This window comes from Desmodus rotundus, chromosome 1 (genome assembly GCF_022682495.2).
Source record: "Desmodus rotundus isolate HL8 chromosome 1, HLdesRot8A.1, whole genome shotgun sequence".
NCBI classification, from domain to species: Eukaryota; Metazoa; Chordata; class Mammalia; order Chiroptera; family Phyllostomidae; genus Desmodus; species Desmodus rotundus.
This window is the reverse complement of record NC_071387.1, coordinates 124709293-124722981: the sequence shown is the minus strand read 5'-3', so window position 1 is coordinate 124722981 and position 13689 is coordinate 124709293. Positions and strand designations below refer to the sequence as shown.

General features: G+C 37.1%; 1 long non-coding RNA gene across 1 annotated transcript in view; it reads right to left on the bottom strand.

The window, feature by feature from the left end:
• The window catches only part of LOC139440279 (uncharacterized), a 28790-nt gene extending 18071 nt beyond the window's left edge, over positions 1-10719 (bottom strand). Inside the window, exon 1 of the long non-coding RNA XR_011650374.1 lies at positions 10434-10719. This is a non-coding gene — a long non-coding RNA (uncharacterized lncRNA). The remainder of the gene's footprint in view (positions 1-10433) is intronic.
• Positions 10720-13689: the final 2970 nt, after the last annotated feature.

Genomic DNA, 13689 nt, shown 5'->3' with positions numbered 1-13689 from the left:
TCATTAAAAATCATGCTTGAAATAATTTCCAGTGTTCCTTTATTTGTTTCTATAAGATAACCTAATTTATAGAGTCCTGAAAATATGAGACGTACCAAGGATGAATTACGACAGTGCTTCAGTGTGACATGTTTTTCTCGTGTAACGTGCTATGTGTACTTTATGTATAGAAGCATATTTTAATGTATTTTAAATAGCTTATATATTTTTCTAAATAGCTTTTTAAATATTTTTACAAAATTTATAGAATACAGGTAAGGCAAAATGGTTTTGTTTTATTCAATGGTCTCACTCTTATTTTCCTAGAAAAGACAAGCAATAACAAACATTTCTACTTAGAACATGTAGAGCTTTGTTGGGAAGAAAATGGTACTTAAAATTGGACTTTCTGCCTTTCAGTTATTTTCTTCCTTTTTTTCATTGCATAAGATGCTGTTTTTTTTCCTACTCTCCTTTTCATCCTCTCCTCTCCTTAAAATTTTTCTCTTTATATTGCCTGCTCCCCTGCCCCCATTTTCCTAACTTCATGTAGTACTTAGGGAAATACTAAATTAATTCCCTCTTTTGGCATTGATTATCTGAGAAAATAATCCCTTTATAACTATTATTTTATATGTAGGCAATCTAAAGCATCTGTGTTTTAACTTGGGTAGCATGCTGGAGAATCAGTGACTTTCTAGCTCTTCCTCATTCTCTATTGCTCCCTTCTGTTACACATTTTACACACAGAATAATATCAAACATGATTATAAACCTCCGTCCTTAAGAGAAGAAAAACAATAGCTAGAACCTATTTCACAGCAGCAGTTATTATTTCTGCTTCCAGGCATAGTGACCATTGTTCAGTTTGACCTCCATTAACTTGTTGAATAATTCTATTAAGAGTTATGTTTTGTATTTCTTCATGGGAAATGCCACTAAACTACATGCTATTTGAGAATAAACATCCATTTTTCGTTGAGATTATACCAAATGGAAAAATGTAGGAGCCCTCTTTCTCCCTCTGGACAGAATTTGAAGAAACTTTTTAAGTGTAAAAAACTTGTTTTTTAATTAAAGGCATAACAAAAACATTTCAGAAACCAGTTTTAAGTCTTACTGTTTGTTTAATTTAAGAACAGGATTTTATTTTATGCATGCTACAAATTTATATACTAAATAAAACAAGTATTTTATAATGTTCACTATTTGGCTTTTTATTACTTTATTTTATTTTATGAAATATCTTTCTGTACTATGAAGCCACATCTACAGTAATGATATGCAGGTCATCTTATCATATAGACTATGGTATTATATAGATTTTGGTATAGTTTATATCTAGACTTGTTCAAGGATCAACTAAATGATTAAACAAAATAAATTCTTATTTTTCTGACCCTGAATAAATTGAGTTATTTTATTTCAAATGCTAATTTGGAGCAATTATAAAATTAGTAGTATCTACTACTAATGGAAAAAGCTAAACAGACTCCCCATTTCATGTTTTCACATCAGACAGTTCACAGTGCTCTCTCATTATGTACTGGGTCTGCCCTGCAATACGGTTTGGGATGGAGTTTTGAAGTTGTAGCGGGTTTAGTTAGATGCAGAATTTGATTTTGTGCATAGACAGTGCATTCCAGTTACTGGCTGGCTAGCAGTTTGAGGGGTGTGGATAGCCCCCGAAGTGGGAGTCCCATGGTGCATATATTCGGTCACATATATAAACACATGGTCAAATATACGACTGACCCCTCCTAAGAAAGGGAGAGAAGAATAGAGAGAAATGTTGCAAATAAAAGGATAAGTTTTTAAAGGATTTTTGTTAGCAATGGACATCTGTTGAGGTCCTCGGAACTTATTATCTATATAACTGTATTAACTTCCTAAACTAATTTATCTGCCCACATTTTGCCCCTTGCCAATATATTCTTAACATAATTTTTCTCTTTGTTGCAAATTGATCATAACATGTTCTAATTTAGAATCCCTCATTTATCCATTTTGGATAATCTATGCTTGTTGGTGTGATGATCAAGGCCATCCATGCCTCACCCTGATCAATAACATCATCAGTTTTACAAACTCTGGTCCAGTTGACTGAGAAACTCACATTTTCCCAGGTGTCCAAGGCTTTCTCTGGCCTCAGAGACTCTAACGTGTCCTTTACCACCTTAAATCTGCCACTGACTTTCACCTTGCTCTTAGGCTTCTGGGCCCAGCTCGTTATCAACATTTTTGGGGATACTTCCGTAATCCTAAACCCTAAAATTTCTGGGCTAGGAGCTCCTACTCCCTTCCGATACTCTGTGCATAATGTCATCATATCATTCATTTACTTGCCTGGCTTACCACTAATATGACTAACTAAATATACATCATGCTCATTAGTCCAAATGGCTTTGATATTCCAATGAAATTGGTTTCTTCCATGAAATATGTCAAGAGCTCTCTATTCCTCCTGGTTTCTGAGGCATTCTGGCAGGTAGAATGTCTGCCTTTGCCCTTACTACTTCTCTTTAGTATGGAGGCAGGTTACCAACATTTTCTGCATTCACCATTTCTGTTACTTCCAAAGGAAAAGATAGAGACTATTTTCCTACTTGTACAAATGATTCTATGCCATAGACAAGGCAGTGGCAACTATAGTCTTGTGGGGAAAAACATTTATTCTCTTTATAACAAAGGAATGAATAAATAAATCCATTAGAGTCATACAATATTACATTGATTCAGATAGCCATATCTTATAACAAACCTATCCATTTCTGATAAGGGTTATATTGTTAGTTTGTAATATCTTTAATGCTAATTAATTCATTTATTTAGTTTTATTTATTTTTTCACACAATTATTAGCTGCTTATGATACGCCAAGAACTCTTCTAGGTATTCGTAGTGACTAAAACATGATCCCTATCCTCACAGAGCTTGGAGTTGTAGAAGAGAGAAGCTTCTTTCATCTCCTGTCAGAGGACTGGAATGTAATTCAAATAGATCTGATTATTATGGTCCCGAGAACTGTCTTGTGTTTTTTCTACAGAAGACCTATTTTGAAAAAAAAAATGCTGAATAAATGAAATGGAAACTTCAACTTTCCAATTTGATAGAAAAAGGATAGCCAGCCACCAATAAACAATCTAGTGCATTCATTTTCATTGCATGAGGGCAAAGCTGTGTTCTATTTATTGATCAATGAAAATAACACCCTGAAATAGAGGAACGACTACAGAAAAAGATTTTTTTTAACTCATTTCTCACTTGATTATTTGTTAATAGCTTCATATTTCACATGGCACCAAAGGATATTACTGTGGTGACATTCAATAAATCTAAGGCAGCAATAGAAATAATTAATAATCCATTCATAGAAATCATGATAAAATACTAGCAAAACACAATCTGATTATAGTAGTAATAGAAATAAAATGGTACCATATGAAAGCTGTGACAAATGAATAAAAAATGACATATGTTCTTGTATGTCTTTTTAAAAAAATGGGTAAATGTCTTTAAAATGGTTAATTGCATTTAGTTTTAGAAAATAAGTTTATACAATTTTATAACTTCATTAAAAACATTTAGGTTTTTGTTCAACAAATTCCACAGTAGGAGTGCTTTGTGACTAATTCTGCTCACTATGTAGTTTCCAAACATGGAATAAGTTAGGATTCAGGAAGTAACCTTAAAAAGTCAGGACCTGACCCACATCAGCTTGTGGTATTTTCTTTCTACTTGATCTATAAAGAGAAGAATTGTGTATGATTTTTTTGCAATCACTGCCTGTGTGATCCTCATTGATGTTTGAGAATCTTAGATCCAGCTTAATTCTTTTGTCATTTGGCAGGATTTTTAGGTCTGTTTTTGATTCTCCACTTCTTGTAAGCCATTAACCCCTTTTATTAAACTACAGGAAGGAAGGGAGGAGGAGGCGGTGGGCTTTGGTAACAAGAGAAGGCATGGGGTGGGAAGAGGTTTGAACTGGGGTTATGCACATGATTCTGGGCTTCAAGTGTTTTCTCAGTCCCTCTGTAACAAGTACTCAAGAAGGGCATTGTGCTGCTTTGGCAAAAAGTACAGATTGATGTCTTCCTGTGAATGCTGTGCTTTGTGTCAGGCCCTGATGGTCAGTTAAAGGTATCTGTGTTTCTGAAGAGACTGTTTGATTTGAAGCCAGCCTAGGCATGGGAGTCGATGGTAGTCGCCACCTCTTCTGAATAGGCTGGGAAGAAATTGGGTTCCCAGGATTCTGGAATCTCAGTTGCCTGGAAAATACTTCCTGAATGCATTCAAATGGTCTCTGTCAATGGAATTGGGCCCCGTGGATCTATTAACAGAACGCGGCACAGTTGCGTAGTGATTTGGGTAGATGGATATATAAAGGAAGTGGAAAGAATCACTGGCACTTCCAAGAACAAGATTATTACACAGTCCCTTTGTTTCTGCAGTCGTGTCAGCTGACATCAAGCTTCTCATTATCTCTGATGCTGAGAAGTCTCCAGAGAGGCTGTGTGGAACAAGCTGTACTGCAAATAGCTTCTCTTCTTTTAAGAGAAAATATCTTAGCGAAATATGTGGAAGGATGTATAGCAAACTGTTGTCACTAATTACCTGTGAGTGGGATGGTAGTAGAAATATAAAGTTATAGAAGTGGCGATGGTGACAGGGAGATCCTAACCTGTTTTATTTAGACATTTCTTATGGTTTTAATATCACAAATATTAATTAAAAATAAAGAGAATGTAATAGATTTTTATTTTCTTCTAAGAGAGTTAGTAACTGTTTGCAATTAGGATTATATAACCTCAACACTTTTAACCAAAAATAAAAATAAAAAAAATGGAATACTAAAATGTGTGGACATAAAACCACAATTAAAAAAACACTAATAGTCAACTCTCTCAGCAAAAAGTGCCATCTCCAGAGCGCTCACCTTCTAGCCAGTTCTCAGTGCTTTATAATCTCATCTTTTTGGTGGTTGCTGGATTTCTTAGCAGATGGAAAGGGACAGATATACTTGGTCCATTTCAGGAGGAGAAAAACTTTAAGATGGAAAGTTGCTTACTAAGGATGCTTAAATAAGTTATGGAACATTAATGTACTGTATTAAAGGGGGTAGACATAGTTTGACTTGAAAGATGTCTGAAATACGTTGTAAAATGGAAAAATAAAAAATAAAATGAAAACAATTTAAATATCATATAGAACACACAGAATCTTACATAAAAAGACTATGGTGAAAGGAATTATATCCATGTGGTTGGATTATTGTCACTTGTTTTAGCTTTTTATTGTAAAATATAAACATAAAAGTGTATAATGCACACATATGTACATATACATATACACCATATACATATATACACAGTACACACACACTTATATATTTACAGAAAGACTTTGCCCACCCCGGCTACCAATATATTCCTCTCAAGTGCATCTGCTCTCATCCCACTTCCCTTTTTCCAGGTAGTCACTATTTGTCTTTTGCCTGACTCATTCCTTTGCTTTAAAAGGTGATATACTTTCTGTGTATTTTATCTGAGTAATTTATTGCTCGGTCTGGAAAACCTGAGTTGCACACACAAATCTATTACCTTTAGGTGAAGACTCCCAAGAGAAGATAAAATGAACAGTCAGATTCATTGGCTTCAGGCATCTTTATATTTTCCAGGAGTCTTTTCTCAGAAAAGTCAGTCTACAAGGTTCTAATTGAGTCCTGAACAAACAGGGCTCACACTATTATTCAAGGTATCTAGCACTGAATGCCCAATAGAAATGTGGTCAGAGAGAGTAGACTGTTTTCTGTTTTATTCTTTTAAGGTCACCATGACTACTTTTTAAGTCTTAGGTTCATCTGAAGATAGAGTATTTCTGTGGAGATGAAAATAGTGAACTTGCTTGCTTCAGGCTACCGGGCATTTAGGGGAGAGCAGGAACTTCACCAGCACATAAGACAAGACATGCAGATAATCTGTGTCAGCCTTACCCAGGCACTCTGTCACCAGGTAAATAGAATTATATGAATAGAACCCTTGTACATCTACCTCTTGGGTGACATTACTCCAGCCTGGGTGGCTGCATATATCCCCTTTGCACAGCTGCCACTCTGGGATCTCTTTCCTACAGGGTCCCGCAGAAGTAATACCTGCTTGAGTGTGGTTGGTAGGGTAATAATATGAGTGTAATAACTTATAGTTTTAATTTGAATATTTCACCTAAAATGTAGTGTGCTATGCTTAAGTGTGATATTGTTATGTTACAGAATTACATGCTTATGATTTAGCAATAAAAAAGGGGCATTATTTCTGCTGGACCCTGCTATATTGAGGATTTTTCTTGCCTCTTTGCCTCTCTCCTGGGTTGAGTCCTCTGTTTCCTGATGCTAATGTTTTTTGTTTGCTGGCTTGTTTACTCTTCCTGCTTTTTTAGCACACATCCTCTAGTATATTTTTGTGAAAGGGTGTGAGGGATATACATTTTTTAAAGATATTTTAAGTCTGAAAATTTCTTTATCTAATCTCCATACTTAATTGATACTTTAGCTGGGTATAGAATACTATTTTGGAAATCATTATCCATTAGAGTTTTGAGGCATTTCTTCAGGGTCTTTTTGCTTTCAGGGTTGCTATTGAGGAGTCCAAAGCCAACTGATTCCTCATACTGTCTAGGTGATTCATTCTTCCCCATTACCCCTTTCTCTACGAGAAACATGTAGAATTTTCTTTAGGTCACTAGTGTTCTGAAAAACCAAGTTATGCCTTGGCATAAGCATTTTGATCCTTGGTGCTGGATGCTCAGTATCTGGCAATTCATGTTGAATGATTTTATTGGTCATTTTTTCCCTTCACGTTCTCTGTTCTCTTTTTTTAAAATATTTTTTTGGGAAACCTATTGTTTGGATGCTGCATCTGATACTTCTTCTAATTCTTTTATCTTTTCATAGATATTTTCCATTTCTTGTTTTTTTGTTCTACTTTCTGAAAAACGTTTCTTCTTCTTGACCTATTAATACTTCTATTTGGTTTTTATTTCTGCCATTATGTCTTTTAATTTTCATGAGCTTTTTGTATTCTACATTTTTAAAATAAGTAACCCAGTTTGTATTGCAGTATCTTCTTTCATCTTTTCAAAAATGCTAAAAAATGATAAAGGTTTTCTTCTGTTATAGTGTCTCAAAGTCATTCTATCTGTATGTTTGTTTGGATTCTAGATGCTAGGTTAGAGCTTTTCCTTAGATGTCTGGTCATCTTTGGTTTTCTGCTAATGATTAAGATATCCTGTCCCCTCTTTGTGAGGTTTGTTGATATTATGCTTTATTGTAGTGTGACTTTGGTGGGCTATTGTGAGGGCAACTTGTAATGACAATTTTCATCAGTTTTCTGTTAGGGCTGGACAGATTGTCTAGAGAAGAGCCTTCTAGTATTTTGCTTGGGGGAAAAACCTGGTTGATGGAATTGTAGAAGTAAAGCTGCCATTATTAATTTCAGAATTGGGAATGACTGTAGAAACACAGTTTAAAATTAAGGATAGATACCTATGCTGTCAACTGTGCACCACTTCCCTCCAGCCAGAGAGCCTGAGAAATTAAATCCCCAAATTTTTGCTGTGATGAAGGAAGGGAAGTTGCCCAGCGACAGTGATTAGAGGATCTACTTATTGATCTACTGCTTCTCAGTTTTCCCACAGTCTTTTTAGTTACAGTCCCCTTCCCAATTCTTCTTCAGTTCCAGAGGTATCAAATGTTGCCAGTTCCTGAGTGTACAAGGATTCTGTGGCACACACAAAGACATTTCACAATTTTCTCTATTAGCAGGGGATTTAGCTTTCTTCCATCCACTAAATTAGTTACTACACCCCCATCTCGTTTGCAGTATTCAATGTTGTATTGCTTCCTCTCCTCTTCACCCTTTCTTTGTGGGTTATGTTCTTTAAAAATGTCTTTACTCTGGTTTCAGTGAGGTTTGGGGAGAAAACAAATTTCAATGAATGAATTTTGCCCTCTTAAACTAGGATGACTTTTTAATTTTTTGTACTCTGTGTTTAATAATTAACATATATTACTTTAATAATCCTAAAAATACTGAAGACACACTCATTTTGACCCCCCAAAAGACAAAATAAGTGTTATAATAAGCAAAAGGAAGCAAATATTTTTGTGTATCTTTCCAATATCTAAACAGGTAGTTGTGAAAATTAGAAACTTCTTCAAATTTCTTTTGGACAAGTTAAATTAGTCCATCAAAAGAATGGCATAGTTTTGAGTGACCTGGATGGTATAATGTGCATATAATTAAGAATATATGTATACATATTTGCATACACATGTATTTAAGAGAATAGGTGTTATTTTTTGAAAGTTTATTTTGGGTAAAGAACCAATATGTAGAACAAGCTTATAGAGAGTGAAACAAAACCCAGTAGTAGAGACTCCATGTGCAGCTCCTACATTCTATAGGCTTCTAGAGTGTCCACTCTACATCTGTGGGTTAGGGTCACAATGGACAGTGCCTCCCTCTGTGTCCAGAACTTTCCCCATTTCCTCACCTAACCCCATATCCTATTGCTTCAGGGTCTTTTCTGCTCAATCATTTGGAAACAAAGAGTACTAAATTTATCCAGGTTGTCAGTGATTTAATGTATTGCAATGCATGGTTTACAGACTTATAAGTTACCAGGGATTTCCTGAACATGATATGGCAACCCTAAGATTTCCTCAACAGTATTCATTTCAGGAGGCAATATGGGATAGACTTAAAATGAGCTAAACTGGTGTACTCCGTGGGTTAATTCCAGCAGGCCTAGAATTGGACTCTCTCCTAACAAGTTAAGAAATGTATATCAACAGCACTGACTTCATGGCAAAAGCATGAAACATTATGGGTGTTGCTTTGTATCATGGGTCAGAATTTGCAGAGTCTGTACCACTTTGACAGGATTGTTTACTGAAAACAGTGAGATTAGTAATAGTGAGGTTAATGATTTATACCAGAGGGTTCTGTTCTTGAGGCTGTGAGAACTTTTCGTAATTTATTCATCTAGCCTACAGATAATGGCCACCTGGGTATTTTCCAGCTTAGTGCTACTGTCAACATTAGTACATGTGTTTTGGTGCATAAATGTATTCATTTCTGTTGGGTATATACTTAGGAGTAGAATTAATTGGTAATAAGATATCTATGTTTCCAGCTTTAGTAGAGAAGTGGTTATACCAATTTGTACTTGCATGCAGATGATCTTTAGATGATAGAAATTGTTAAAGGCGTCCTTGGTATATGAGGAAATTTCTTCCTTGATGACACTTTTTATATACATGAGTAAATCAGCTAATTTTTTAAAAAGGTACTTAACTGTATGTTTGCCTGATGGAAGACGCCAGCTTGATTGGCTGTAGTTAAATAATTCCTACCATTAACTTACTTCTCTTAACTAAACACATTAATTATTAATGATTTTTATGTTCAACTTATTTTTCAGTCTATTCTTTTTTAGAACATATGATGACTAGAACAAGGCAAAGCACCATCTTGTAATTATGCCTTGCCTCAGACTTCTGAGATCGAAATTGGTCAAATCCTAATCTGTAAAGTATTTTGGAATATTCTGGTTATTGCAAATTTATGAAGTTTTAAAAAACACTTCCCCATTAGCTATTTTGTAAATTCCTGAGAAAAAAATTGTTCCACAGAGCCATGAAATTTTATTTTTCAAAGAGAAACATGATTAAGATGAAATATGAATTATATCTAATTTACTTTGAAAATTTAGATAAGTACATGAAAGTTTAGAAAATTAGACTTGTTATGCAAGCCAATTAAATTTAAAATAGGAATATGACCATTTGAAATTAAAAAAATAAAACAAATAAAAGACATGCCCAAATTGAGAACCAGTTTTGCTCTTGGGGCACAGGAGAAGGGCATATGGCACCTCAGAGCAATAAGCTATAAATGCCATTAGAAAAACTTTCCTTTGAAATGTTCCAGAAATGTCCAACTATCAAATGTAAATTACTATAGTTGATTAAGTTTAATCAGAAACAACTCTGTGTACAGGGCTGGCTGGACTTGCCTGTGCACACTTACCTTTGCTGATTCACTGTGATTTGCAAGTCACAGTGGCACTGAATGAACCTGTGGGGGAGCCCAGATAATGTTACTGAAACAAGCCTCCTCCCCCAGGGTCTTTCTGTGCTATGGTTCTTTGCCTGCTGCCCTTAGGAATTGTGGCTTGCAATGCCAGAGTTTGGTAACAAGGAAAGGAACTATTTATTCAAAAGTTATACAGGTTTAGAGTAATGGTGGAATGTCACCATTAAAAATATCAAAGTCCCTTAAAACACACACACACACACACACACACACACAGAGCCTTGCCTTCCCCAGCTTTGCCCAGCCAGGCCACGTCAGGGGTACTATATCTCAGGAAAAAGAAATAGACGTTGTAGCTCACCTAGACTCCTGGTTCCTCCCAGTAATCCGTGCTCAGGCAGGTCTCCCCCAGTTCCCAGCACCATCAGCTGTGTCGCCCCCGGGATCTCCAGTTCTAAATCCAAAACCACACCGCCCCTCTTCATGGCCCAACAGCGAGCATCCTTTCACCCATTTTCTTTCTTCATGGTCTCACATTGTCCCCGCATTGTCTGCTGTTCCACATAGTTCTGCACTGTCCCCATTGCCTCATGGTGGCCTGCCTTTTTGTTTAAATCCCAGCCTGGAACTTCCTCCATGACCCCATTTCTGACTCCTCCCATAATCGGCTACACCTGCCAGTACTCCCACATTTTTCAGCCTTTCTTGGCTGCCATGGTTAGTCCGGGCAGGTGTGGCTCCGTGGCCTGGAGTGAACCATGCCCAAGCTCTCATGCAGGTGCTGTAACCACAGGGAGCTGCCTCCCAATTACATCTCAGGTCAGAGTCACTCCCATCTCCCTAGCTTGCTTGTTGATATGCAAAATTTTTGCATATAGATATGAAGACTAGTCTGCTGTTTCTGCTGTGCAAAATAACTCTCAATGGCCCTGCTCCACGTGTCCCATCCCCCGGCCAGACTTGTGGGGGTGGGGTTATCCTATATTCCTGGATACCCCAAGTTCTGGACCCCATTACAATAGGGCTTGGCATTGCAAGCTGTTAATTCAGAGGCCTTGGTTTGTCTTTTTAATCTGTTGTATATTTTACTATTCATTATGGAAATATTCAAATATTCACAGAAATAGCATGGTATAATAAGTCTGATGTACATATCACCTAGACTCTGCAATGATCATAATTGGACAATCACGGTTTATGTGTAATAGTTACTCACTGCATCCCACCTCTACCCAGCTGTTATGAAGCAAAGCCTGGACTTCATAAATACAGTTATTTCATTTTGAGATGTTTCAGCATATCTTTAAAAGACAAGGTCTTTTCTTTAACACTATAATTGTAGTATCATCATATCTGACAAATTTCCTTGACTTGGTATTTTACTGTTGCATTGATGATGGAAAATTTGAACACCAGACATCATAGATCCAATAATTAAGTCTTTTGCCTCAAAGTTTCCATTACATTTCTTCACAAATGATACATTTTATGTTGAAAGCTACTGCAGCTCATGGCAGTTTTCTGTTCCCTAGCTATTTTTTATCAGCATTGCTCTTACATGTATCAATATTTCTTCATCAAATGGCATTGCCTGATGGTGCAGATATCTGATGGTCCTTTCCCATTACTGCAGAGATGTCTTGGTTGGCATATACTGCCCATACTCCAGCCACAAATAATTAGGAATGAGTACAAATACAGCATTTTGTTCAGCATTTTAAAATTTCTCCCACATAATGTCAGTAGGTCTTTGACAAAAGTAAAAGTGGTGTTTCTGTCCTGGACACCAGGGATGATCTGATTAAATTGGAATCTCTGAGCCTAGGGAGATTCCAGTGACACCATCAGAGACATTTTGGTATTGGTCACCAAGGAGTGCCATTCAGTGCTTTGAAAAGCAAGAGTAAGCCGCAGGTCCACAAGCACCAGACAATGAGTAATGGATGAGACCAGTACAGTTGTACTTTTGCTATCCAGGAATATTCCTATTCTGTAGGAAAGAAATGATCTCCACTGATATTTGCTGTATAGAAAAACCTGTAGACATTCTTAAGCACCTCAGAAAAACATGAGTAAAGCTTGCAATGAATGCAAAACAGTATATTTGGGTATTTTTAGAAAAAGACATTAAGAGTTATATTAGAGCCCCTTCATTCTCCTCTAAACCAAGCACGGACTGTTGTCCTACTTCTGCAGGCTGTAACTCAAGTATATAGCAGTGTGCAGCTGTTCAGTGCCACATTGGAAGGCCGTGGGCTGCCTCCCAATTACAACGGGCTATTATGGGGACATGAGCGTCTTTGAGGGGGGGCTCTACTGTACCTTGAAGCTCTTTAGTTCTCCATTGCCCAACGGCAGCGATTACTTTTCTCTCCCTCATTTCCCTTACACATCGTCGGTGTATCAGTCAGGAGAGATGCAGGTACTCTACAGTAATAAAACCCAAATACCCCAGAGGCTTATTTTTTACTCACACAAACCTGCTGGGGGTCAAGGCATCTCTCTGGGGGCAGCTGTCCTTCATGTGTTGGTGGAGTTATGTTCTGATTTTTTTGGAATATTGCTAAAAGTCTCTACTTCATGTTCACCGTTTTCGTGAGGAGACAGGAAAATGACACCATTTTCCTCTCCCTGTTTCTCGTATTCTTTTCTCTTATAGCACCTCCACACAGCATGTGCTTCCCTGAACACTTTGGCTGTGGAAGAGAAAGCACAGAGAAGGGAAAAATGGTGCACTAGTTCCTAAATGCTTCCACTTGGAGGTAGCATGCATCCACTCCCACTCACATTTCACTGCCCAAAGTAAGTTGCCTGGCCATTCCCAAGTTTAAGGGAGCAGGGAAATGTAACCCTTCCATGTATTCAAAATAAGAGCATTGGAAGTCCTGGTGGGCCTCACTGATGTCTGTCACATCAGTTATATTCTGACTTCTTTTACTTGAATATTGCTAAAAGTCTACACTTTATGGTCTCCGTTTTGGTGAACAGGCGAAACAAGGGCACCATTGTTTTCTTTCTTTTCTTTTTTTAGTTCCTTTCTTAACCAGAAAGTACTTTTCCTAAACACTGTGTATTACCAAAGACATTTTGATGGTGTTAGATCAATGTTTTTCAGGCTTTAATGTGCATACAAATCACCTGACATCTTGTTAAACTATGTATTTGGTTCAGTTGACCTGAGTGAGGTGCAGGCCCAGAGTCTGCATTTTAAAAGAGCTCCCAGGTGATGCTGCTGCTGACCTTCGGAGCCAGCACTTTGAATAGCAAGCCTTTTGGCCTATAACTCTGTTTAGAGAGGAAGAGATGCCATGATTTTAGTTGGATTGAAACAGAATTTAGGCCGTTCGTTTTTTCCTTTTCTTATATCTGAGTTAAGGGCAGTGTCTCATGGTGATAGCTGTCAAATGTGTGGGAAGGCTGTCAATGCAACTCCAAAGCATGCTTCTAACAGATAGTTGGCTTTGTGTTCATTCATATTAAAACAGGACTGCCAGGAAGAAAGGAGACCTAATTGAACACTCAAAGCATCCCACTAAAAGCCACCATCTAATTATGGTGAGGCCCACACAGCAGGGGTGCTGAAGGGAAATGGAGATACTGCAAACATCTTTATACTC